Here is a 26,679-nt window from a genome sequence, read left to right on the forward strand (position 1 = left end):
GGTTCCAGCTGGAAAAGAGGCTATTTTTTTTTTAATGTTTAAAAAATATGTCCAATGAACAATATTAAATAGTGAAAACAAAACCTCAGGGGGGAGGTATAACTAACAAAGAATTGATACCCAGATAAAGAACTACAATAACAAAACCACCTAATTTTTATTTCTAATTTTTACTTTTTTAAGTTTTATTTATATTATTTAAGGGTCACATGCTTTTCCGACTGAGCCAGCCAGGTACCCCAACATACCCTAATTTTTAAAAGCAGGTAAAGGATGGGGTTTAACACCCAGGGGCTTGGGGCGCCTGGATGGCTCCGTTGGTTAGGCGTCTGCCTTTGGCTTGGGTTACGATCCCTGGGTCCCAGGATCCAGTCCGCATTGGGCTCCCTGCTCAGTGGGGACTCTGTTTCTCCCTCTGCCACTTTCCCTGGCTTGTGCTCTCTCTCTCTCTCTCTCACTCCCTCTGTCTCATAAATAAATAAATAAATAAATAAATAAATAAATAAAATCTTAAAAAAATATATACAGGGCAGACCTACACTAGACGTCTGGGAAGTACAAACTAAAGCAACAATAAGATACACTTAACATACCATCAGCTTGATAAAAATACAAAGGTCTAATTATAGCACATGCTGGTGGGAAATAGGAAGTATCCAGAGCTAGTGGGAGTATAAGGAGTATAGCTCCTTCCCAAGGAATTTGTCAGTATCCAAAAAAGCTGCAGCTGGGGGTATACGTTTAGATCCAGTCATTTCACCTTCAAGAATACGCTGTGGAGAAACTCAGCACAGTAGGACATACACGTTGACCTTGGTGCTTGGCAAAGGACACACCAAGGATCTTGTTAGTAGAGGGAGAGAGGAATAAATTTCATCTAAGGATCTTGTCAGCGGAGGGAGAGAGGAATAAATTTCATCTAAGGATCTTGTCAGCGGAGGGAGAGAGGAATAAACTTCATCTGTTTACTCAGTGGAGGTCAGAATGAATGACTGGGAGCTGTCTGGGTACATCTGAAATTGAGTGAGAATAGCAAATTCCAGAATGACTTTACAGCATACCTTTTACATAATGTTTGAAAAATCATGAAACAGTACTAGATATTTGTTACGGATTTCGTTTTTGTTCGGAGAGCAATAAGTGGCTTGGTGGGTTGAAGGGTGGATTCCTTGCTAGAGGGAGTTGTGAAGTTGAAAGCAACCAATCCCCTTATGGTTACCAAAAAATGGGGGTGACCAAGATGAAGAAAACCTCAGAACTTCTGTGTTCCCTTTTCCTCCAGTAAAGATTCTTTTTTTTTTTTTTTTAAGATTTTATTTATTTATTCGACAGAGAGACAGCCAGTGAGAGAGGGAACACAAGCAGGGGGAGTGGGAGAGGAAGAAGCAGGCTCCTAGCTTAGGAGCCTGATGTGGGGCTCGATCCCGGAACGCCGGGATCACGCCCTGAGCCGAAGGCAGACGCTTAACCGCTGCGCCACCCAGGCGCCCCCCCTCCAGTAAAGATTCTGACTTGTTCATAAAACATGACAATAGAAAGACTGAAAGGATCGATGACAGAGTTTTGCATTTCTAGAAAGAATAGAGTGGTTTAAACTGGGGTATATAACTGCAAGAAACGTCCTTTCCACGGGAGACCTATCTACGTGATTCCCCCACCTCACGCCTCCACCGCGCCTTCTTCCTCAGGCACCTTGAAAGGTTGATTTCCGCTTACCTGTGACAACTTTCTCCCTAAGTGTATAATGCTAGACTTATGCTTGCTTAAAAAAGGAGTTTTATGTCTCCTAGGTGACAAACAATGCCAGTTTTTAACATTTAATGGTGAATGCCAGAATAAATCACTGTAAGGATATCACCTGGGGGATTATTTAGACGGAATTCAACTTTAAGAGACTAGCACTTTTCATTTGGGAAATTTAGATATGATTTACGTACAATGGATTTAACTGTTTTTGGTGCACATTTCTGTGAGTTTTGACAAATGTGTATATAGACATGTAACCAACATCGTGATCAAGACAGAGAACAGCTCCATCCCACCCAAATTCCTCTGGTGTTTTGTCAATCTCTACACCAACCTCAGCCCAGACAGTCACCACTCTGAACTGTTCCCCTGCTGTTTTCCCTCTCTCTCTCTCTCTCTCTTTTTCCCTCTTTTTCTTCCTTCAGAATTTCAGCTGAGTAGAATCATTGGCTTCAGGACTAGCTTTTTTAACTGACAGTAGGTCCGCCAGAGAAATAATAGTTCAGGCAATGGTGACCTTTGGTTTCTGTATTCTTTCAGGATGGACCTGACAAAGTACACATTTCAAAAAGTGAAATAACTCAGACAATATGGAGCAGATTTGTTCAGCTCATTATAGAAGGAATGGAAGAATGTTAAAGCCGGTTCAGAAGAGGACAGGCAAGGTGGGGAATACTGGTCAGTAGGGAGAGGAATGCTGGCGTAAGATCACAGTCACTCACAAGTCGACTTACTGTCCTTCGGGGCAGCACAGTCTTTGGGTTACCTTAGGTCCTGCACAGGGATCCCCTGCAGTCTTCCTCGAGCTAACCTCCAACTTCACAGGGAGAGCACGGGCCTCCCCAGTAGTAAACAGGGAGCCAAAGAAGTTACATTTCCCTAGAGTATCACATGACCCTCAGCGGTCATTGTTAGATGGCTCTCCTATGACCTTCGGGGGCCCACAGTGATCTTGGTTTTTTTACCTTATTTCCAAGTTTTGGATAATTTTTATTAACAAACCACACGTCCAAGTATTCTGTCCCAGTGCATCTGCTGTAGTTAACTTGCTGCCAGTTGGCAGATTCCTACTTTTAAGCGGATGCTAGAAGTACATGGGAAGCCCTTGAGTAGTTTCCTTTAGAAGACCAAATATTAAAACAAGTATCACTGGGAACCCTAAAAGGCAGGGAGGCCTCTTAGGCCCAAGGACAAGAAGCAGGCCTAAAAATTCAGGAAGATCTCACTGAAATCCTCTTAAATTCTAAATTCATTCATTATTCTCACAAAAGCGTCCTCTGCTCTGCATCTCAAACGTTAGAGGTCTCCACTCTGGCCCTCCTCTCTCCATGTTCCCTACCACTGGGCAAGGAGTGCTTGTGGCCAAGAGCTGTCCCTTCCAGACCATGCAGAGGGTACTAGGGACCCCAAAATTCTCTGCTCAAATTACCTTGAGGCCTGCACCTTCTCCTTCACCGGAACCACCTTCTTGGGGCAAACGGAGCTCCGGGGTGGCCAAGGGATGGCTGTTGGCAGACGTGGGAGCTTGGGGCTTGGATGTGGGCTGAAGCAGCCATGTATTGTGAGAATATGGCCCATCACAGCCATTTCTGCAAGGGCCCGGTTCCTCGTATCGTAGACTGGCCTTGAGAAACAAAGCTCCGTGTGCTGGGGTATCCTCAATTCTGCTGGAGTGTCACTGTTTTTAGGTCGTCTTAGCAGACAGGGCTAGGACATAAATGTACACGTGCACACATCTGCGTGTTTCTACATCTATCTGTCATATCCCAAAAACCATGAGTTCACAGTGATGGTGAGGATTCCAGTCCAACCCCATAGGCTTCATGCTAGCCTTTTCCCTTTCATTATTTGTAACTCAGTTTTTTCACAGGAAGAGAAACCCAGCACCCGTTATCCACAATAGATTTACTCATTGGCCCAGTCCTAGAAAACACATACAGTAGTTTCAGAAACGCTAACCCATTCTCTTATGAAAATAAATTTATTAAAAACAAATTTATTAACAAAAATACTATGTTTGTGTACCGTTCTTTTTATCAGTGAGACTCACTAAATACTGTCTTCCAAAACTTCTTACGTTCTTTTCTTCCCCAAGCCCATCAATGTATTTAGACTATTTATAATGCAGTTAGATTCATTTGCTAATTTTTCTCTTCTTAGTCTTCTCCCACATTTTGGTTGAGGGCAATTATTTATTTTTCGGTCATGTAAAATGTTACCAGGTTCTAGAAGCCAAAGCTACAAACGAAGGTATACTGAGAGGAGCCTTATCTTCGCCTCATCCCCACGATGCCATTCCCACCTCCCATTCCTTCCGCCCTGCCCCACTCACCCCCTATAGGCAATCGCTCTCCTTAGTTTGTGGTGTATCCTTCCTGAATTTCTTTTTTGTCACCAATGAGAAATACATAAATATTCTTAGATTCCTTTCTTTTCTGCACAAAGGTAGCATATTGTACTCTTTTGCACTTTGCTTTTTTCATTTAACAAATGTCCCAGGGGCGCCTGGATGGCTCAGCCCTTAAGTGTCTGCTTTCGGCTTCGGTCATGATTCCGGGTCCTGGGATCAGGCCCCGCATGGGGCTCCCTGCTTGGCGGGAAGCCTGCTTTTCCCTGTCACACTCCCCTTGCTTGTGTCCCTCTCTCTCTGTCAAATAAATTTTAAAGTCTAAAAAACCAAAAAACCCAAATGTCCCAGAAGTCACTGCAGAGCAGCTCATAGAGATTAGCCTCATTCTTTTTTGCAGCTATGTGACACTTCATGGTATGGTTGGCATGGTCCCTGCAGCCACTCCTGTGTGTACAGCATTTAGATGGTTTGCAATGTTTTGCAGAGACTAATAAGGCAACAGTGCAGAACTTTGTGCACACCTCTTGCTTGTCAGTGGAGATAGATCTTCAGTGTTGATTCCTAGAAGTGGGGTGGCTGCGTTAGTTTCAGTCTTCCTTACTATGTGCTTTGTTGCTGTTCTATGCTCCTTTTCTTTTCCTTCCTTTCATACTTCTTTTGGTTTGATTAAGGATTTTAAAAATTTTATTTATTTATTTGTCAGAGAGAGCACACAGGTGGGGGGAGTGGTAGGCAGAGGGAGAAACAGGCTCCCCGCTGAGCAGGGAGCCCGATGTGGGGCTCTATCCCATGACCCTGGGATCAAGACCTGAGCCAAAGGCAGATGCTTAACTGACTGAGCCACCCAGGCGCCCCTGATCAAGGATTTTTAAAATTATTTTTGTCCTATTATCTTTGCAGCTACACGTTCTTTTTCGTATTGTAGTGGCTACTAGTGACAAATCTATAACTCGTGGAGCCTGAAGCCTATACAACTTCCACGGCTCTTTTTATAAAAATATAAACACAAAATTATGAATACAAAAATAAGTACGAAAGTGAATATGTAGAATGGGAAAAGTCACAACTAATTAGAACTTCTAAAATGCTGATACCACAATAATCACAAAATTAAAGGGAAACATTTATTATTCACTGTCAACACATCTCTATAATACTTTCCCCCCATATATTTTTGGCCCCAAACCCTTTAATTGCCTCTTCATGGGGCAACAATATATTAAAATCTCATGTTATTCAAAGGGAAAAGAAAAACCTTCCGGCAGGGTTGATTTAAAATTTGTTTTTTCTTATTCTTGATCATTTAGGAATATTTCTTTCAGCTTCAGAGCTCATGCTTGTGAATGTCTCATCTCATTTGTTCAGCGTGTTCAGGATGGGGAGCCGGAGAGAGCCGAGCCGCGAGGGAACGAGGGAACGGCAGCCCTCGTCCTGCTGCACAGGATGCGACAGGCACAGTGACCCAGCAGGTAGTCCCGGTCCGCCTGCTCCTGGGATTCCTCTCTGGCTGCATCCTCCCTCCTTGTCTTGGATGAGGGGCGGGAACTATGAAGGTGGTCTTTGAGACGGAAGCAAAGAAGCCTTTAGCAGAAATCCTTCTTGGGTTAAATGCATGGTGTGCTTGCTCAGTGAGACCCGCGGTGGGCTCTTCGCTGTTGACCGACAGAGTGAACGTGCTGGCTAACCGCGCACCTGCCTGCAGCTTCAGGACCACCACCAGGGTGAGGCTAACTCCCTTCCTGAACGAGAGAAAAGATAGACCTCAGCGGCTTTGTGGTAAAACTACATCTGGTCATTTCCCAACAATTTTGGAAAAATTTCAGTATCTTTTTTTTTCTTTTTCCCAAGTGAGCTCTATACCCAGTGTGGGGTTTGAACTCACAATCCAGAGATCAAAAGTCCAATGCTCTATGGACTGAATGAGCCAAGCACCCCAGTCTATCTATCTTTTTAAATATTGCTTCTGCCTCTCTCTTCTTAGGCGTCTTATTAAATGTATGCTAGGTCTTCTCATGTATCATCTGTATCTCTCACCTTTGCTTCTACATTTCCATCTTTTGTCTTTCTTAGCTTCATTTTTGGATTTTTTTAAAACCTATCTTCCAGTTCACAAAATCTCTCTTAAGTTGTGTTTACCCTGTTCTTAAACTCATCTGTTGAATTCTTTTTTTTTTTTTTAAAGATTTTATTTATTTGACAGAGATAGAGACAGCCAGCGAGAGAGGGAACACAAGCAGGGGGAGTGGGAGAGGAAGAAGCAGGAGGAGCCTGATGTGGGGCTTGATCTAATAAAGCCAGGATCACGCCCTGAGCCGAAAGCAGACGCCTAACCGCTGTGCCACCCAGGCGCCCCCATCTGTTGAATTCTTAATATTTAGTTTTTATATTTTTCAGTTGGTGAATTTTAACCTGCTCTTTTTTTTAAAATTGTGGTTAAAAAAATATAACATTAAATTTACCATCTTAACCATTTTTTTTAAAGATCTATTTATGTTGGAGAGAGACAGAAAGAGGTAGAGAGAAAAGCATGGGGAGGGGCAGAGGGAGAGGGAGAGAAATCCTCACGCAGAGTCCCTGCTGAGCGCAGGGCCTGACATTGAGGCTTGATCTCCAAATTCTGAGCTCATAACCTGAGCTGAGATCAAGAGTCGGAAGCTTAAGCTACTGAGCCACCCCGGCATCTCATCTTAACCGTTTTTAAGTGTACGGTTCAGTAATGTTAAGCATATTCACGTTACCGTACAACTGGTCTCTAGAACTTTTTCATCTTGGAAAACTGAAACTCTATATCCGTTAAACTCCATATCCATTAAACATTAAAATCTCCTCTCCCACACCCCTTGGCAACCACCTTTCCACTTTCTGTTTCTATGATTTTGACTACTTAAGGCATTTCATATGAGTGAGATCGTACGGTATTTGTCTTTCTGTGACTGGCTTATTTCACTTAGCATAATGCCCTGGATGCTCACGTGTGGCGTGTGACAGGATTTCCTTCTTCTTTATGGCTGCATAATACTTCACCTTATGTATATACTACATTTTCTTCATTCATTCATCCACTGATGGACATGTGGATTGCTACCTCTTGGCTCTTAGGAATAATGATGAAAGGAGCATGCGTGTGCAAATCTATCTTTGAGAGCCTGCTTTGGATTCTTCGGGTATATACCCAGAAGTGGGATTGCTGGATCATATGGTAGCTCTATTCTTCGTTTTTTGAGGGTCTGCTATACTGTTTTCCATAGCAGTTGGACCATTTTACAATCCTACCAACAGTGTTTTCCTCTTTTCCTTTGCTTTTCTCCTCCTTTCTTGTTCCTTCTTCTATTTTTTTTTTTTACTTATTTTGAAATAATTTTAGATTTACAGAAAAATTGCAAAGATTGCATAGAGAGTTCCTGTATTCCCTTCACCCAAAGTCTGCTAATGTTGACATATTTATCAAGCAAATACATTAACACTGGTCCAATACCATTAACTAATTACAGACTCTTCTTGGATTTCATGAGTTTACCCACTACTGTACTTTTTCTGTGATGGGCTAGTTCTATTATCAGTCATCACGTCTCCCTAATCTTCTCCAGTCTGTGGCAGTTTATCAATTTTTCCTTGTTTTTCATGATTTTGACTCTTTTGAGGATTATCTTCAGATATTTCCTCACTTGGGATTTGTCTGGTTTTCTCATGAGTAAACTGGTGTTTTGGCGTCTCGAGGAAGAGTATCTCAGAGGTCAGGCTCTTCTCATTGCCATTGCTGTTGCTGCTTCTCACTGCTAACAGGAGGCTCGTGTTATCAACATGGTTTATCAACTAACCCTGCCCTTGGTCAAGATGGTGTCTATAAAGTTATTATTTTTCTTTTCCATAATTTATTTGTTAGATTATTATTTCTATTTTAAGTATAATGAATGTTTTGCTAAATAAAACTCTTATTTGGTCTTGGTTTTACTCATAGGAATTGTGAACCTATGAGATTCTCTTCAATAGTGGGCAGTCCTGTTTTCCCTATTAACTTTCTTATTGGCTGTCATTAAATCCTGAAATTCTCCATAGAAGGCCCAAAAACTTACCAATATTTTAATGCAGAAGGACTTGAAATTTTCATTTTTGGGGGAAAATGGCTTCTAAATTTTAACTTGGAAGGTGGTTAGAATAATTCTTAAGAGAAGAATTTTTTTTTTAAGACTTTATCTATTTGACAGAGAGAGCACGCACAAGCAGGGGGAACAGCAGGCAGAGGGGCAGAGGGAGAAGTAGGCTCCCTGCTGAGCAAGGAGCCCCATACGGGCGCCATCCCAGGACCCTGGGATCATGACCTGAGCCAAAAGCAGATGCTTAACCGACTGAGCCACCCAGGTGCCCCTCTTGAGAGAGGAATTGTATTAACATGACATTAGAAGTTCATGTTTATGTTAAGAATCAAATATAAATTGGGACACCTAGGTGGCTCAGTCCGTTGAGTGTCTGCTTTCAGCTCAGGTCATGATCCCAGGGTCCTGGGATCGAGCCCGTATGGGGCTCCTTGCTCAGTGGGGAGTCTGCTTCTCCCTCTGCCTGCCGCTCACCCTGCTTGTGCTCTCTCTCTCTCTCTGACAAATACAGAAAGAAATCTTAAAAGAAAAAAAAAGAACCATATGCAAATTATTCATGGTGTTTGCACACTGATCACCAAATATCAGCAAAATCTTGTGTACAAAATAAGGAAAGAAAAACATGTCTAAATTTTTCCCTTTATACCACACTGACCACAGTAAATACAAGAACAACCCAGGGTGAGATGCTAGGGCCCCCAGTGGTTGAAGCAGACAGTACAGCGTCCAGGTATGGGACGGCCTTGGGTTTGGCCTGTGCAGCTCAGAAGAGTGTCTTTCCTCATTGCCTCACTCCCCAACATTAACCATTTGCTCCCCCTAAAATGCACAAAGTGCCACGTCTTTCATTAATTGTAAAAAGTCAAACTTCTTTTTTAAAAAAGTTTTATTAATCTATTTTTAATTTTTTTGTATCAGGGCCATCTTAGCAGTCTGGTGAAGCTCTTAGGACCTCTCTTCTAAATAACGTGTTTTTGTTTTTGTTTTTTGTTTAAATTTACTTGAAAGAGAGAGAGAGAAAGGGCATGAGCAGGGGGAGGGGCAGAGGGAGAGGGAGAAGCAGACTCCCCGCTGAGCAGGGAGCCTGACATGGGGCTCAATCCCAGGACTCTGGGATCATGATCTGGGCCGAAGGCAGACGCCTAACCGACTGAGCCATCCAGGGGCCCCTTCTTTTTTTTTTTTTTTTTTTTTAAGATTTTGTTTTTAAGTAATCTCTACACTTAGTGTGGGGCTTGAACCATAGAGCCACAGAGCCAATGCTCTGCTGACTGAGCCAGTCAAACTCCTTTATTATAGAAATTAGTGAAGTAATTTTAAAAATATGTTATTTTCTTGATTGTAAAGAACCATCAAATAAGATTGTCTTTCTTCAAGCTTAATTTTGTGTGTTCATTGAATTACCATTTCCCTGAGGCCTTCTCTGGGCCATTTCCACAGAGGGACCTCCTCCGTAGGTGTTCCTCCTATAAAAAAAAATCTACTGTTGTCTTTTTGTATATAAATTTGTGGGCTTTATTTCTCATTATGGACTCTCTATAGCCTTTCTTTAATCCCAGTGCAGTTAACATACAGCGTTGTATTAGCTTCGGTGTACAGTAAGCATAGGGATTCAGCAGTTCACACATGACTCAGTGCTCCTCATGGTAAGTGTGCTCTTAATCGCCTTCACCTATTTCACCCACCCCCTCACGCCGGTCCCCTCTGGTAGCCATCTGTTTGTTCTCTGCAAAGAACAGTCTGTTTTTTGCTTGTCTCTTTTTCCCCCTTTGTTTTGTTTCTTAAATTCCACATATGAGTGAGATTATATGGCGTTTGTCTTTCTCTGACTGACTTATTTCCCTTAGCATAATACTCTCCAGATCCATCCACGTTGTTGCACATGGCAAGATTTCATTCTTTTTTTTATGGCTGAGTAATATTGCATCCATCTATCAAGGACATTTGGACTAATTCCATGATTTGGCTATTGTAAATAATCCTGTAGTAAACATAGGGGTGGGGGTGCCTGGCTGGCTCAGTCAGTGGAGTGTGTGACTCTTGATCTCGGGGTTGTGGGTTCGAGCCCCATGTTGGGTGTGGAGCTTACTTAAAAATGAAATCTTTTAAAAATAATAAATAAATAAAAACAAACAGGGTTGCACATATCCTTTCGAATTAGTGTTTTCATATTCTTTGGGTAAATACCAAATAGTGTGATTACTGGACCATATGGTAGTTATATTTTTAATTCTTTAAAAAAGATTTTATTTGAGAGAGAGTGAGAGAGCGTGAGTGAAGGGGGAGGAGCAGAGGGAGAGGGACAAGCAAGCTCTGTGCTCAGCACAGAGCCTGACACAGGGCTCAATCCCAGAACCTTGAGATCATGACCTGAGCCAAAATCAAGAGTCAGATGTTCAACCAACTGAGCCACCCAGGCACCCCCTATTTTTAATTTTTTGAGGAATCTCCATATTGTTTTCTGGAGTGGCTGCACCAGTTTGCATTCCCACCAACAGTACAAGAGGGTTCCCTTTCTCCACATCCTTGCCAACACTTGTTTCCTGTGTTGTTGATTTTAGCCGTTCTGACAGATGTGAGGTGATATCTCATCGTGGTTGTTTGTTTTATAAGATTTTATTTTTTTAGGTAATCTCTACACCACGTGGGGCTCGAACCCACAACCCCGAGATCAAGAGTCAGATGCTCCACTGAGCCAGCCAGGAGCCCCCTCATTGTGGTTTTGATTTGCATTTCCCTGATGATGAGTGATGTTGAGCATCTTTTCATGTGTCTGTTGGCCATCTGGATGTCTTTGGAGAAATGTCTGATCATGTCTTCTGCCCATTTTCTAATTGGATTATTTGGGTGGTTTTTTGATGTTGAATTTTAAGGATGTAAGTTCTTTATGTATTTTGGATGCTAACTCTTAATCAGATATGTCATTTGCAAATATCTTCTCCCATTTACTAGGTTGTCTTTTAGTTTCGTTGACTATTTCCTTTGCTGCACAGAAGGTTTTTATTTTGATGTAGTCCCAATAGTTTCTTTTTGCTTTTGTTTCCCTTGCTTCAGGAGGCATATCTAGAAAAACGTTGCTATGGCCGATGTCAGAGAAATTACTGCCTGTGCTCTCTCCTAGGATTTTTATGGTTTGGGATCTCACATTTAGGTCCTTCATTCCTTTTTTTTTTTTTTCTTTAGAGAGGGAAAGAGAAGTGGGGATGGGCAGAGGGAGAGGGAGAGAGAGAATATTAAGCAGGCTCCACACTCAGCATGGAGCCGACATGGGACTTGATCTTACAACCCTGAGTTTATGACCTGAAATCGCATCAGATGCTTAACTGACTGACCCACCCAGGTGCCCCTGTCCTTAATCCATTTTGAATTTATTTTTGCAGATGGTGGAAGAAAGTGGTCTAGTTTCATTTTTTTCCAATGTAGCTGTCTAGTTTTCCTAACACCATTTGTTGAAGAGACTGTCTTTTTCTCATTGCATATTCTTGCCTCCTTTGTAAAAAGTTAATTGACCATAAAATTTTTTGTTTATTTCTGGGTTTTCTATTCTGTTCTATTGATCTATGTGTCTGTTTTTGTGCCAGTACCATACTGTTCTGATTACTACAGCTGTGTAGTATAACTTGAAATCTGGAATTGTGATGCCTCCAGTTTTCTTTTTCTTTTTTTTCTTTTAAAGATTTTTCAAATTTACTTGAGAGAGAGAGAGAGCACAAGCCAGCAGGGGGTGGGGAGAGGCAGAGGGAGAAGCAGGCTCCCTCTGAGCAGGGAGTCGAATTCGGGGCTCACTCCCAGGACCTGAGATCATGACCTGAGCCAAAGGCAGACGCTTAACCAACGGGGCCACCCAGGCACCCCTGTTTTTCGTTTTCAAGATTGTTTTGGTTATTTGGCATCTTTTGTAGTTGCATACAAATTTTGCAATTGTTTGTTCTGGTTCTATGAAAAATGCTGTTGGCATTTTGATAGGGATGGACTTCCTATATTCTTTCATAGTGCCCTCTCCTCAACTCAAGTACTGTATGCATTCAGAGTGAGGAATAAATAGTAGATGGTGTGGAGGTGAGCAAATTCAGGGACATGAGCCAAGTCCTTCTGGGATCTGACTTCATGCCTGACCTGTAGCATTCTTCATTTGGGTGGGGGCTACGTTCATATCTGCAAAGGATTTGGGTGTGTTGGCTCATTCTTTCTAATTCTTCCTATTCCAGAAGTGGTAGTTTCATTTAGGCATTGTCTAGGACAATTTAAAACCAATTATAGTCACTAATATAACAAAATAAAAATTATAAAAATAAATAAAAATAAATAAAACCAATTATAGTCTTCCCAATTAACTCACCATTTCCAATGTTGACCTTCCCCCCCCAACAAGACTATGATTTTTAAAAACTTTTTTCAAAAGATTTTATTTACTTGACACAGAGAGAGAGAGAGAGAGAGATCCCCAGTAGGCAGAGTGGCAGGCAGAGGGAGAGGGAGAAGCAGGCTCCCCACTGATGAGCGAGCCCGATGCAGGGCTCGATCCCAGGACCCTAGGATCATGACCTGAGCCGAAAGCAGACACTTAACCAACTGAGCCACCCAGGTGCCCCAATGATTTATTTTTTTAAGGCAGGTTTATGATTTACATTTACTCTTTTTTTTTTTTTTAAGATTTTATTTATTTATTCGACAGAGAGAGAGAGAGCCAGCGAGAGAGGGAACACAAGCAGGGGGAGTGGGAGAGGAAGAAGCAGGCTCCCAGCGGAGGAGCCAGATGTGGGGCTCGATCCCAGAATGCTGGGATCATGCCCTGAGCCGAAGGCAGACGCTCAACGACTGTGCCACCCTGGCGCCCCTACATTTACTCTTGACCCTCTGTGCCCAGCCTAGTGCTAGAATGAAGGTACTTCTGGAAGAAATGAGGAGATTGAGAAGGTAGCCCTTTAAGAGGAAGATGTATGGAGTTTGGAGCTGGGTTTGGGAACAAATACTTCCAGCAGCATTGAGAAATGTGAACGTGACCTTTTTAGTCCAAAGTCATGCAGACACATGGTTTTGGCTGGGTATTCACACATTTATGCCTGGTGGGTTCGGTGATGAGATGTGTTTCTGCTCAACCAAGCCCTTTTGGGGCCTGCTAGGACAGGTGGCCTGACAACAACTTTGTTTTCTTGGGTGGGGTAATTTCCTGGTGTTTCACTCAAAAGATGTCAACTTTGATTTTAGTGATGGAGGCTTATCTTGGCAACTTTCACAGTCAAGCATTCCCAACATGTTTTAAAATGGCTATCACATGTAACATCCAGAATTCTATTTATAGTAATATGTGCTATCCTTGCTACAGAAGGATAAAGACAGAGTATTTTCTCAGACTGTGCTGTCACGGAATCTGAAAGTTTTGATTTCCGGCTCTGTGTTCTGGGCAGGGGGAGACCATACTGCCTGGGTTTTCAACAGCAGCACGGACCACCTTCTCCCAGATGAGTCACTGGTTCTCTGTGTGGGGCTGGCCCGGGGACTGGTGCTTAGTAAGAGTGGGCTAGGAGGGGGCCTCTAACCCGGACTGATCTTCTTACCAGGTCTGGGAACTCAGTTTTGGAATGTGCCCACCATATTTGGGTTCGATGTGGGAATGAGGAGACAAAGGGTGAGGGATCCACCCAGAACACACTGGCCCACGCCCCTTGTGCGAGGAGGGCCGGGCAGGTGCCAGCACGACTCGGTTCTCAGCCAATTCCAGCAGAATCCCCGAGAAACAGGCTGTGTCAGGATTCCCGCGCTGTTATCGCTACACCTGCCACAAAATAACAATGTCAACTCTCCCGGAAAGATCTCCCTTCAGGACATTTTTCCTAAAGCATGGCAGACTAAGAGGCAGGCAGAAGCCAAGCTCAGAGGAGGTAATAGTGCTGGAGACAGAAGAATGGCCGGGTGTGTGCCTTTCGTAGGTGGGGCGGTTTGCCTGGTTGGGACACAGGCCGCGTAGCTCCCTCTGGTTTCAAGAGCCACTCCCTACTCATTTGGGCTCTTTTCTGCTTCAAGTCTTTTTATTCTTGATCATGCCAGATATACATGTATCTGTATATATGACCATGCAATGCTCCAGGAATCCCTGGCGCCACCACACTTAACATGCTGTAAAACTGAACCCGTCTTCTCTTTTTCCCACCAACTGGTCTCCCTTAGCAGCCTCTTCATGCCCGCCAGGGATGCTTCCATTGTTACCCTCTCAGACTAGAGGCTTTGGCAATGCCATTTTATTTATTCATTAGTTATTCAATAGTCGAATATCCAAATATTTGTTGAATTTTTCTTTGTTTTCTTTCTCTTTTATTAGCATTTATCAAAAGCTTAAGTTATCTTGTTTATTTAGTTGTTGTTTTTTTTAATCTCCTCCCCTTTTGGGCTCATTCACTGCCCTATTCCCGGGGCCCAAAGTGTCCAGCGTGAAGCAAATAATACATAGCTGAAAAATGAACACACAAATCTATGTAAGGTATTTAGAATTTCGTAAGCAAGATACATTTCAGCTAATTAAGATTTTCTTCCATCTGCCATCACTTCACTCTATGCATTGTCTGCTCTAGAACAAATCTTTCTTGAATGCCTCTACGAGCCAGGCACTGTTCAAGGGGCTAGGAATACTGCAATGAACAACACGGACATGGCGACATGCTCCCTCATCACCCACCCACCAAAGCCAAACCGCTGGGCTGAGCTCCAAGGACCCTCCCCTTTCCTCAGAGCCCATTCATCCTGCCCACAGGGAACTCCTGGTGGGTGGGTGATAAGGGAGCAGGGATGGCCAAAGGTTGGGACCCTGGTTCCATGGCAGGTTCAGGAAGCTGGGGTGAAGGTGAGTGACTGAGAATCAACAGGCAGGCCCATGGGGAGACAGGGGTAGGTGGCGATAGCGTGAGCTAAGAAATCCAGAGGGGAAGACACGCCAGTGGGGGTCTGGAAGGCTTATCACTGGAACTGGAGGTGGGGAGGGAATGGAAGGTTCTGCCTCTTGCTCAGAGGACCAGCAACTTGCCTGAGGTCGGAGAGGAGCCCCTAACCCAGGGAGGTCTGATTCCACCTGTGCTCAAGACCCTTCTCTGTTCTGATGTTGGTGAGTCCAGGGAGAGTTTTTCTCCTCCTCTGTCCCGGATCTTGCCATCCAGCCTTCAGGAAAGACCTCTGTGGGCTGAGGCCCAGGTACCCCAGCTCTCTCAGGCCCTAATCCTGACCCTGCCACTTCCTCACCAAGGGAAGCTGTCTCTCCTCTGGGCTCTCATTTCTCATCTACTCTGCACCTCCCTGACATCCCCGAAAACCGTCTCCTCTCCTGGGTCTCACTTCCACCTGGGTTTGCCACTTCTGAGCAAACCAAGGCCCTGAGCCCTGCCCTGCCTTATCTCACGGGCCTGCCATGGGCCTCAGAGCCACGGAATGCCCAGAAGTGGCCACATGCGGGGAGTCAAGTGTTGCTGTTAGTTCTGCAGCACAGTGAACAACATGGGTATGAAGGGGAAGGGGAGGCCCTGTCCAGCACCTGGTCACCAAGTCCTGGCAGCACCGTGACCTTGGACGGGTTATTTCACCTTTCTCAATCTCAGGGTCCTCACCTGGAAAGGAAACTCGAGTAGGTGTTGTGCAGGATCACGGCAAGAAATAAGGAAACGACGAATGGAAAGGGCTTTACTGGGCGTTTAAACCCTCAGTGGCTGGTGGCTTCCTACTTTGGGAACAGGCATTGTCCCACTCTAGCTGTTGGCAATGGGACAACCCCTTGACCAGTAGTAGGTTTGTAATCTACTCGCATTCAGGAGGCATCTCTTAAGGATGGTGTTGGTTTGATAGACTGGGGACCCATTTCATCCCTGACCCCTAGTGCTGCAGCACTGTTCGGTAGGCCCACTCACTGGTCACTTGAGATGTGACAATAATCAGACCCTACAGGTTTGGAGTTGACAGCCGGTACATGTGGTCATCCAGTCACCAAAGATACACAGGTGGCAAGTAAGCATTTAAAGGTATGCTCAGCATCATATGTCATTAGGGAAATGCAGATTAAAACAACCACCACGCACCTATTGGAATGACTAAAACTGAAGCACTGATAACGTCCAATGTTGGTGAGCATGTGGAGCAACCGGAACGCCCGTTCACTGCTGGTGGGAATGCAAAACGGCACAGCTACCCTGGAAGACAGTCTGGCAGTTTCTTACAAAACTAACCATACTCTTACCATATGATCCTGCAGTTGTGCTCCTTGGCGTTTACTGAACTGTCCATACAAAAACCTGCATGCCGAAGTTTATAGCAGCCCTTTTCCTGACTGCCAAAGCAAGATGTCCTTCAATAGGGGAATGGATAAACTGTGGTACATCCAGACAATGGGCTATCACTCAGCAATAAAAAAAAATGAGCTCTCAAGCCACAAAAAGACGGGGAGAAACCTTAAATGCACGTGCTAAGTGAAAGAAGCCAGTCTGAAAAGATACAGACTGTAGGATTCCAACTGGAAGTCAGTGTTGGATGTAGATTTGTAGGTCTGAAGTTCATTCAATTTGGGGGCCCTCTTTAAGAGAAAAATGTACAGAGCTACAAATACAAAGTTAGGTTAAAAAAGAAATATTTCTTAATTGGCCGCCAGGTCAACTACCTCTATGGTTTCCCCCCTAGTCTGGGATGGTTCCATAACTCAGGAAAGACCCTGCTATCCAGCTGAGGAGAAACAATGGGTAACAGAACAGGCATATAGAGTCCCAGGCAGAGGATGGTAGGCTTTACCTGCCAACTCCAACAGCAAAGTGAACCCTGAATCTACCACTCCAGAGTCAAACCCTGGGCCCCAACAGGGCCTAACAAGGAACCAAAATTCCTCTGTAAACCCAGAGAGGACCTCAAACTAGTCTTGATCCCATCAAATTGTAATCTCTCACAGGACCCCTGGCTATCCTCGGTCTTGCACTGTGCTTTGGGCCTTGCCTCCTAAATGCCCTAACCCCCTTTTATCTTCCAGAATAAAGGTCATCAAACTCCAAATGGTGGTGGTTCAGAGGGAGCCTCACATGGAAGTCAAACCAGACATCTGCAGGGGACCGCTTCATAGATCCGGGTGAGAGGAACCCTGACTGCCGCCCCATGCAACGCCCCTGTGACCAGCAGGAAGTAGCTAGGACTGTTTGTTGCCCTTCTTCCCTAGAGGCAGTTAGGACTACCTCTTCAGAGGTGGGAGTGATGAAGGATAATTGGAAGGCAGGCAGGCAGGCAGGGACAAGGGGCCCCCACCCTATGAGGAAACTACCCTTAAAAGGATTTTACACCACCCTGGAAGGAGACCTCCACCCTTTCCCATATGATAGATAGGTGACAAAAATCTGATTGGGTGACAGGTGCAGGGAGGCTTCATCAGATTACAACAGCCCGCGAACAAGCCCATAAACACCTCTAGACTTAGAAACTCCAGTGGCAACCCTTTTGGGTCCCCTCCCTTCTTGGGAGCTTTGTACTATGACTTTGCAATCAATAAATCGCTCAATAAAACTTAAAAAATTTTTCTTTAGCGTGTTACAGGAAATCATCACAAACTATAAATCTGAAAAAGCTGAAAAATACCACAAATGTCAAAAATCTTCAAAAATAATACATAATTTGTATTGTTCACAGCATTTTTATTTTTATTTATTTATTTTTTTAAAGATTTTATTTATTTATTTGACAGAGATAGAGACAGCCAGCAAGAGAGGGAACACAAGCAGGGGGAGTGGGAGAGGAAGAAGCAGGCTCATAGCAGAAGAGCCTGATGTGGGGCTCGATCCCATAACGCCCGGATCACGCCCTGAGCCGAAGGCAGACGCTTAACCGCCATGCCACCCAGGCGCCCCACACAGCATTTTTATAAAAACGTACCCCCCACATATTTTCTACTGCATATACTCTGATTATTTCTTCCTATAACAATGTTTAAAATGTTTTCTACAGGGGCACCTGGGTGGCTCAGTCGGTTAAGCGTCTGCCTTTGGCTCAGGTCATAATCTCAGGGTCATGGGATCGAGCCCCTAATCAAGCCCCTCATTGAACCCTGCACAGAGCCCGCATCAAGCCTCCAGGCCTGCATCAAGCCCAGAGCCCCACATCGTGCTTCCTTCTCAGAGGGGAGTCTGCTTCTCCCTCTCCCTCTGCCCCTGCCCAACCCCTCCCCAGCCTGTGTGTGCTCTCTCTCACTCTCTTTCCAAATAAATAAATAAATAATCTTAAAAACATGTTTTCTATAGAGAGAATATAGAGGTAGTTCAATCTTCCTTCTAGCATGGTTGATCAAAACTTTTTCATTACTGATAGTTCAGAAAAATTTCTTTCAGCACCATGGTTCATTGTGCCTTATAATGCGTCTTGCAAATTCTTGAGATTTGTCAAATTGTTGTCAAATATGAGAAAACCTGTATAATGCTTCTTTCATTTGAGGGGTAAGATCTGGGGATCCAGTAATTAATCTTAAATATTATTGAAGTTGGTGATACCCAGTGGCAAATTGATTGTTGATGTTGCCATAGAATGGCCTGAATTTTGGATTGGACCCTGAGCCTTTGCCTCAAGTTAGGAAGGTAAGACTCTTGCTGGAAGCCATTCCTGTACCATGACAATTAGCAGTGACTTAGTTATACTCAGAGGTGATGAGGGACCACATAAATATGTCCTGTTAAATGCAGTCTAAGTGTATTCCCAGCTCAATATTCCCTTAGTTGTGCCCCCCAAAATGTCAATGGCCACCCCTGAGGCTCTGACACGAGATGTGCAAACTCCAAGTGGGAAGAGAGCAGCCTTAACCAAGTGCAGTCAAGCCATCTTACTTTTCTGTTTTATTAAATACAAGGCATAATTATGTGTGCACTGCTGCACTGTGGAGAAAAATCTGAGCTTCATAGAAAATCATAACCTACAACACGTCTTCTGCATTAGCTGATGCTGATAGTATGCGAGCTATTTAACAACTCTAGATCGTAGACAACTGAGAGCAATGCAGGATGATTTTAAAAAATTATTTATTTATTTGAGAGAGAGAGAGAATGATCAGGAGGGAGGAGCAGAGGGAGAGGGAGAAGCAGGCTTCCCGCTGAGCAGGGAGCCTGACATGGGGCTTGATCCCAGAATCCTGGGATCATGACCTGAGCCAAAGGCAGATGCTTAACCGACTGAGCCACCCAGGTGCCCCAATGGAAGATAATTTTTATTTTTTATTTTTTAAGATTTTTTTTTTTATTTGAGAGAAAGGGTGCTCATGCACACACGGAAGAGAGCATGAGCAGGGTGAGGGACAGAATGAGAAGCAGACTCCGCTGAGCTGGGAGCCCCATGTGGAGCTTGATCCCAGGAGCCTGGGAGCACAACCTGAGCCAAAGGCAGATGCCCAATCAACTGAGCCACCCAGGCACCTGCAAGGTAATTTCTGTATGTTGAAATGCAAATGAATTTTGCCCAGTGGAGGGAGCTTTGTCTCCATTTGTACATTCATTTCAATATTCCTGATCTATAAATGCGTCTGTTGTTTTTCCCTTTGACCTATATATAACTTCTGCCCAGTTCCCTCACAATGCTTAAAATAAAATCTTTAACATGTTTATTTTATATTTGTATGAAAGTCATACTTTCACTTAAAAAAAATATCCTTTAGTACTAGGGTCCCCCACAGGGCCTTCAAAGGAGCCCAGGCAAATTGTGAGAGAGAGGCCATAAAGGATGAACTTTACAGGTTTCATGGTAAATCTTCCACTGGAATTACAAATTCAGGTAAAGTGTGCAACATGAGAAGAAAAAAGAAGCATGAGTGGACCCATGAGTGGACCCACTTAAATGGGATGGACTGAAGAAGCAAACACTGTTGGAAGAAAGCCAGGAGTGGTCAGTGCCCTGGAAAGCAAAGGAGCACAGATTTTAGAGAATTAAATAATGGAAAACAGCGTAAAATGCCTTGGGTTCAAGGAAGAATGGAGAGGTGGCAATCTGATTTGAAAATTAGGAGACCAAGGCTCTCCTTAACAGCAATATTAGGACAAGAGTGAGGAAACAGCCATGCATGGGGAGTGGATGGAGGTGGACAAAGTGGGTACAGTGAGCATGATCTCCTATTTCTAATAACTTAGCAATGGAAGGAAAGACCGAGATACCCCAATAGATAAGAGCAGACACATGGACTCAGAGGGAATTTTCCCCTGTGACATTTCATATCATCACTGACATTTTCAGTATCTAAGAACATCTAAAAAGAAGTTTTAAAGAAGGAAAACGCCTATAATTTATAAGGAGATTATCATCATTTAGTTTCTACATATAATAGGTAAGTGTGTATAATATATAAAATAATAAATAATGAGCCAAAGTTTTGTATATACATAAACATGATACAAAATTAAAATCATACTGTATGTATAGTATAAGAATATACTCATTACTTTGTCATATCTGGGAGAATGTTCTCATTTAAGATCCTTCCAAATCAGTAGCTTAAAGACTGTTTAATATTCTATGTTGTGAGTGTTCCTAATCAGTTGATTCATTCTTTATTATTTGGCCTGGACTTTAGATTATTAATAATTTTTCACTGTTTCGATACTGCTGCCATGACTTTCTTTTACATTAATCTTTTTTTTAAAGATTTTATTATTTTATTTTATTTTATTTTTTTTAAAGATTTTATTTATTTATTCGACAGAGATAGAGACAGCCAGTGAGAGAGGGAACACAAGCAGTGGGAGTGGGAGAGGAAGAAGCAGGCTCATAGCAGAAGAGCCTGATGTGGGGCTCGATCCCATAACGCCGGGATCACGCCCTGAGCCGAAGGCAGACGCTTAACCGCTGTGCCACCCAGGCGCCCCTAATTTATTTTATTTTAGAGAAAGAAAGAGAGCGGGGTGGAGGGAGGTGCAGAGGGTGAGGGAGAGAATCCAAGCAGACTCCATGCTGACATGGAGTCTGACGTGGGGCTTGATCTCATGACCTTGAGATCATGACCTGAGCTGAAACCAAAAGTCTGATGCTCAACCAACTGAGCCACCTAGGTGTCTCTCTTTTACATTAATCTTAATTATTAGTTCTAATTCATTCCAAAAGAAAAATTACTTTGAAGTAGAATTCTTGGGTCAAACAGTACATGTTTCTGGCCTTCAATACACAGTCTCAAATTTCCCTATAAATAGGCTGACCCAGGTCTCTCACAAGTGTATGAGTGACTGTATGCTTATATATCTCTTATCAACGAGAATTTTCATATTTTAAGAGCATTTGCCAATTTGTTAGGCAGATGTTGCACTATTTTAGTACATTTGATGGAACATTTGCCATAAGTTTTTCTTTCACTCTTCCCATAAGCTAAGACTTCATTGTTCTTTCCGATTTTGCTAACCATGTTCTTACTTATTTGGAAATTGGTTTTGTATTGGGAAAAATGGTGGTCGTTGGTGATTTACACAAGAACAGAATCCATGGAGTTGTGGAGACAAACCCAGACTGAACTGGATAAAGAGAGAATGGCAGGTGAGGACCACAAGCACAGACTGCTCTTCTAATGAAATTTGCTCTAAAGGAAAGCAGAGAAACTGGCTGTAGTGGAAGTGGAACTTGGGGTCAAGTAGAAGTTGTTTTTTTATATGGAAGTGACCTAGCAGAAAAGAGACACTGAGCAGTTGTTGACCTTAATAAGAGCAGAGGAGGGCCATGCATTGTAACAGGACATGACGCAGTGCACGTAGGTTGTAAGATTTGGAAAGTGAGGTGGCTTTTCTATTTCTCAATGAATCAAGAAATAGTCAGAGCTGAAACGGGAGGAATGCTGGAATTCTGATGTAAAAGGAGGTAGGAAATTGTGTTTCAGAGAATGGAAGAGTAAACTGATGGGAGAAATCTAGTAAGACTGCTAGATAATGGCAAGGGCCCATATAAGATTCATGATTAGAAACTAGATGTGAGCTCAGTCTGCACACATCTATTTTTTTTTCTCCCACCACATTAAGCTGCTCAGATTCAGGTGACAAATAAGTAGAGTTAAATTGACTAGGGTTGGGGTTCTCCAAGGTAAGAGGATTTAGGAACAGAGAGGAAAGGGAGTTGATGATGACTGAAGTGTACTGGTATAGTGATGGGGCCATAGCATCGTAACTAGGTGGAAAGGAGGCAAAGAAACAAAGTGGGTTATGGGCAGCAAGAGCGGTGAATCACTGTCTCCTCCAGCCATCCAAGATCCCAAAAGGAAAGAAGGCTAAGGGGAAGAAACTGGCCCGGGTCCCTGCTGTTGTGAAGAAGTTGGAGGCCAAGAAGTAGATCAATTTCCTGTTTGAAAAAAGGACCAAGAATTTTAGCATTGGATAGGACATTCAGCCCAAAAGGGATTTCAACCACTTTGTCAAATGGCCCTGTGACATCCAGCTGGCAAAGAGCTATTCTCTATAAACATCTAAAAGTGCCTCCTGTGATTAACCAGTTCACCCAGGCCTTGGACCTCCAAACAGCCACTCAGCTGCATAAACTGGCCCAAATACAGACCAGAGACAAGCAAGAGAAGAAGCAGAGATCGTTGGCCCAGGCTGAAAAGAAAGCTGCCAGCAACGAGGATGTCCCCACTAAGAGGTCGCCTGTCTTTCGAGCTGGAGTTAATACTGTCACCACCTTAGTGGAAAACAAGAAGGCTCAGCTGGTAGTGATTGCACATGATGTGGATCCCATTGAGTTGGGGTTGTCTTCCTGCCTGCCCTGTGTCATGAGATAGGAATTCCCTTACTGTACTGTCAAGGGGAAGGCCAGGCTGGGGCATCTGGTCCACAGGAAGACATGCACCACTGTTGCCTTCACACAGTTTAACTTGGAAGACAAAGGAGCTTTGGCTAAGCTGGTGGAAGCTATCAGGACTAATTACAATGACAGATATGGTGAGATCTGCTGTCATTGGGGAAGCAACATCCTGGGTCCAAAGTCGGTGGCTCACATTGCCAAGCTGGAAAATGCAAAGGCTAAAGAAACGGCCACCAAATGGGGCTAAGTGTACACTGTTGAATTTTCTGTACTTAAAAGCAATAAAAAGTTCTCTTACAAAAAAAAAAAAAAAAGGAGTGGCGAACCAATAAGTTGGAGGCCACAAAGGGGTCAAGGCATGACTGGAGAAGAGCTATTAAGACGAGTAGTAGGAAAATAGGAAGTGGTTTTTGGAGAGTAGGATGCTTGAAATGGACATGTGAGAGGTGGCAAAGTTGACAATGACCAGGTGGGATGCAGAAAGGATTGATGAAAATGAGGTTGAGGAACTGGGTCCACGGTACTGGAGTGAACATCAGTGATCATGGCTGAAAAGCACGATGAAGAGTAATGTAATGAAAGAGCAAGACTGTAGGCCACGTGAAGAGTCTTCAGTGAATGAAGGGATTGGCAGACTGTGGGTAGATATGACTGCAGTATAGAGGTGGCAGAGTCTGATGGCCTGCATTTCAGAGGAGATGGGCATTTGAGGGAGGAGGATAGAGACATGATTGGGAAGGGGAAATGAGCAGCAAGGAGGTCATCATTTTTTCCTTCAAATCCTTTAGAACCCGGAGTGTTGAGAAAGAACAGCCACTCTAGAGAAGATAGAGAAAAGTCGGTGTCTTTAGGGGATAGCGAGATTTTAGCATTTTTTAAAAATATATTTTTTATTATATTATGTTAGTCACCATACAGTACATCCCTGGTTTTTGATGTAAAGTTCGATGATTCATTAGTTGTGTATAACACCCAGTGCACCATGCAATACGTGCCCTCCCTACCACCCATCACCAGCCTATCCCATTCCCCCACCCACCTCCCCTCTGAAGCCCGCAGTTTGTTTCTCAGAGTCCAGTCTTTCATGCTTCATTCCCCCTTCTGATTACCCCCCTTCCTTCTTCCCTTTCTTCTCCTACCGATCTTCCTACTCTTATGTTCCATAGATGAGAGAAATCATATAATTGTCTTTCTCTGCTTGACTTATTTCACTTAGCATTATCTCCTCCAGTGCTGTCCATTTTGCAGAAAATGTTGAGAACTCGTTCTTTTTGATAGCTGAGTAATATTCCCTTATATATATGGACCACAACTTCTTAATCCAGTCATCTGTTGAAGGGCATCTCGGCTCCTTCCATGATTTGGCTATTGTGGACAATGCAGCTATGAACATTGGGGTGCATATGGCCCTTCTCTTTACTACGTCTGTATCTTTGGGGTAAACACCCAGTAGTGCAATGGCTGGGTCATAGGGTAGTTCAATTTTTAACTTTTTAAGGGACCTCCACACTGTTTTCCAGAGTGGCTGTACCAACTTGCATTCCCACCAACAATGTAGGAGGGATCCCCTTTCTCCACATCCTCTCCAACAATTGTTGTTTCTTGCCTTGTCTATCTTTGCCATTCTAACTGGCGTAAGGTGGTATCTCAGTGTGGTTTTGATTTGAATTTCCCTGATGGCTAATGATTTTGAACATTTTTTCATGTGTCTGTTAGCCATTTGTATGTCTTCATTGGAAAAGTGTCTGTTCATATCTTCTGCCCATTTTATGATTTGTTTATTTGTTTCTCGTGTATTGAGTTTGAGAAGTTCTTTGTAGATCTTGGATACCAGTCCTTTATCTGTGGTGTCCTTTGCAAATATATTCTCCCATTCCGTGGGCTGTCTCTTAGTTTTTTTGACTGTTTCCTTGGCTGTGCAGAAGCTCTTTATCCTGATAAAGTCCCATAAGTTCATTTTATCTTTTATTTCTCTTGCCTTTGGAGATGTGTCGTGAAAAAGGTTGCTCTGGCCGATGTCATAGAAGTTGTTGCCTATGTTCTCCTCTAGAATTTTGATGGATTCCTGTCTCACATTGAGGTCTTTCATCCATTTGGAGTTTATTTTTGTGTATGGTGTGAGAGAGTGGTCAAGTTTCATTCTTTTGCATGTAGCTGTCCAATTTTCCCAGCACCATTTATTGAAGAGACTGTCTTTTTTCCACCGGATGTTTTTTCCTGCTTTATCAAAGATTAGTTGCCCAAAGAGCCGAGGGTCCATTTCTGGGTTCTCTATTCTGTTCCATTGGTCGATGTGTCTGTTTTTGTGCCAGTACCATGCTGTCTTTGTGATCACAGCTTTGTAGTACAGCTCGAAATCCGGCATTGTGATGCCCCCAGCTTTGTTTTTCCTTTTCAACAGTTCCTTGGAGATTCGGGGCCTTTTCTGGTTCCATACAAATTTAAGGACTATTTGTTCCAGTTCTTTGAAAAATGTCCTCGGTATTTTGATCGGGATAGCATTGAAAGTGTAGATTGCTCTGGGTAGTATGGACATTTTAACTATGTTAATTCTTCCAATCCATGAGCATGGAATATTTTTCCATCTTTTTATGTCTTCCTCAATATCTTTCAAAAGTGATCTATAGTTTCTAGCATATAGGTCCTTTACGTCTCTGGTTAAGTTAATTCCAAGGTAACGCATGGTTTTTGGTGTTATTGTAAATGGGATGGATTCCCTAATTTCTCTTTCTTCAGTCTCGTTATTCGTGTATAGAAATGCAACTGATTTCTGGGCATTGATTTTGTATCCTGCCACCTTACTGAATTGTTCTATAACTTCTAATAGTTTGGGAGTGGATTCCTTTGGGTTTTCCATATAGAGTATCATGTCATCTGCAAAGAGAGACAGTTTGACTTCTTCTTTGCCGATTTGGATACCTTTGATCCCTTTTTGTCTTCTGATTGCTGTTGCAAGGACTTCTAGTACTATGTTGAATAATAGTGGCGAGAGTGGGCATCCTTGTCGTGTTCCTGATCTTAAGGGAAAGGCTTCCAGCTTTTCCCCATTGAGAATAATGCTTGCAGTAGGCTTTTCATAGATGGCTTTTATGAGATTGAGAAATGTACCCTCTATTCCTACACTCTGAAGGGTTTTAATCAGGAAAGGATGCTGTATTTTGTCAAATGCTTTTTCTGCATCAATTGAGAGGATCATATGGTTCTTGAGTCTTTTCTTGTTGATATGATGTATCACATTGATTGATTTGCGAGTGTTGAACCATGCTTGCATCCCAGGTATGAATCCCACTTGGTCATGATGGATAATCCTTTTAATGTACTGTTGGATTCTATTAGCAAGGATCTTGTTGAGGATTTTGGCATCCATATTCATTAGAGAAATCGGTCTGTAATTCTCCTTTTTGAGGGGGTCTTTGCCTGGTTTGGGGATCAAGGTAATATTAGCCTCATAGAATGAGTTTGGTAGCTTTCCTTCTGTTTCTATTTTTTGAAATAGCTTTAGGAGAATAGGTATTATTTCTTCTTTGAATGTTTGGTAGAATTCCCCAGGAAAACCGTCTGGGCCTGGAGTTTTATTATTTGGAAGGTTGTTTATCACTGACTCAATTTCTTCATAGTTAATTGGCCTATTTAAGAAATCTATTTCTTCCTGTTTCAGTCTTGGTAGTTTATAGGTTTCCAGGAAGGCCTCCATCTCTTCCAGATTGTTTAGTTTTTTGGCATATAGCTGTTGAT

The 26,679-nt window shown here is 43.1% G+C and overlaps 1 pseudogene; it reads left to right on the forward strand.

Moving 5' to 3' along the window:
• The first annotated feature begins 5,643 nt into the window (after positions 1 to 5,643).
• LOC100477564 lies at positions 5,644 to 23,191 on the forward strand (annotated as a pseudogene).
• The last annotated feature ends 3,488 nt before the right edge of the window (positions 23,192 to 26,679 follow it).

Source organism: Ailuropoda melanoleuca, chromosome 6, assembly GCF_002007445.2.
Source record: "Ailuropoda melanoleuca isolate Jingjing chromosome 6, ASM200744v2, whole genome shotgun sequence".
NCBI lineage: Eukaryota > Metazoa > Chordata > Mammalia > Carnivora > Ursidae > Ailuropoda > Ailuropoda melanoleuca.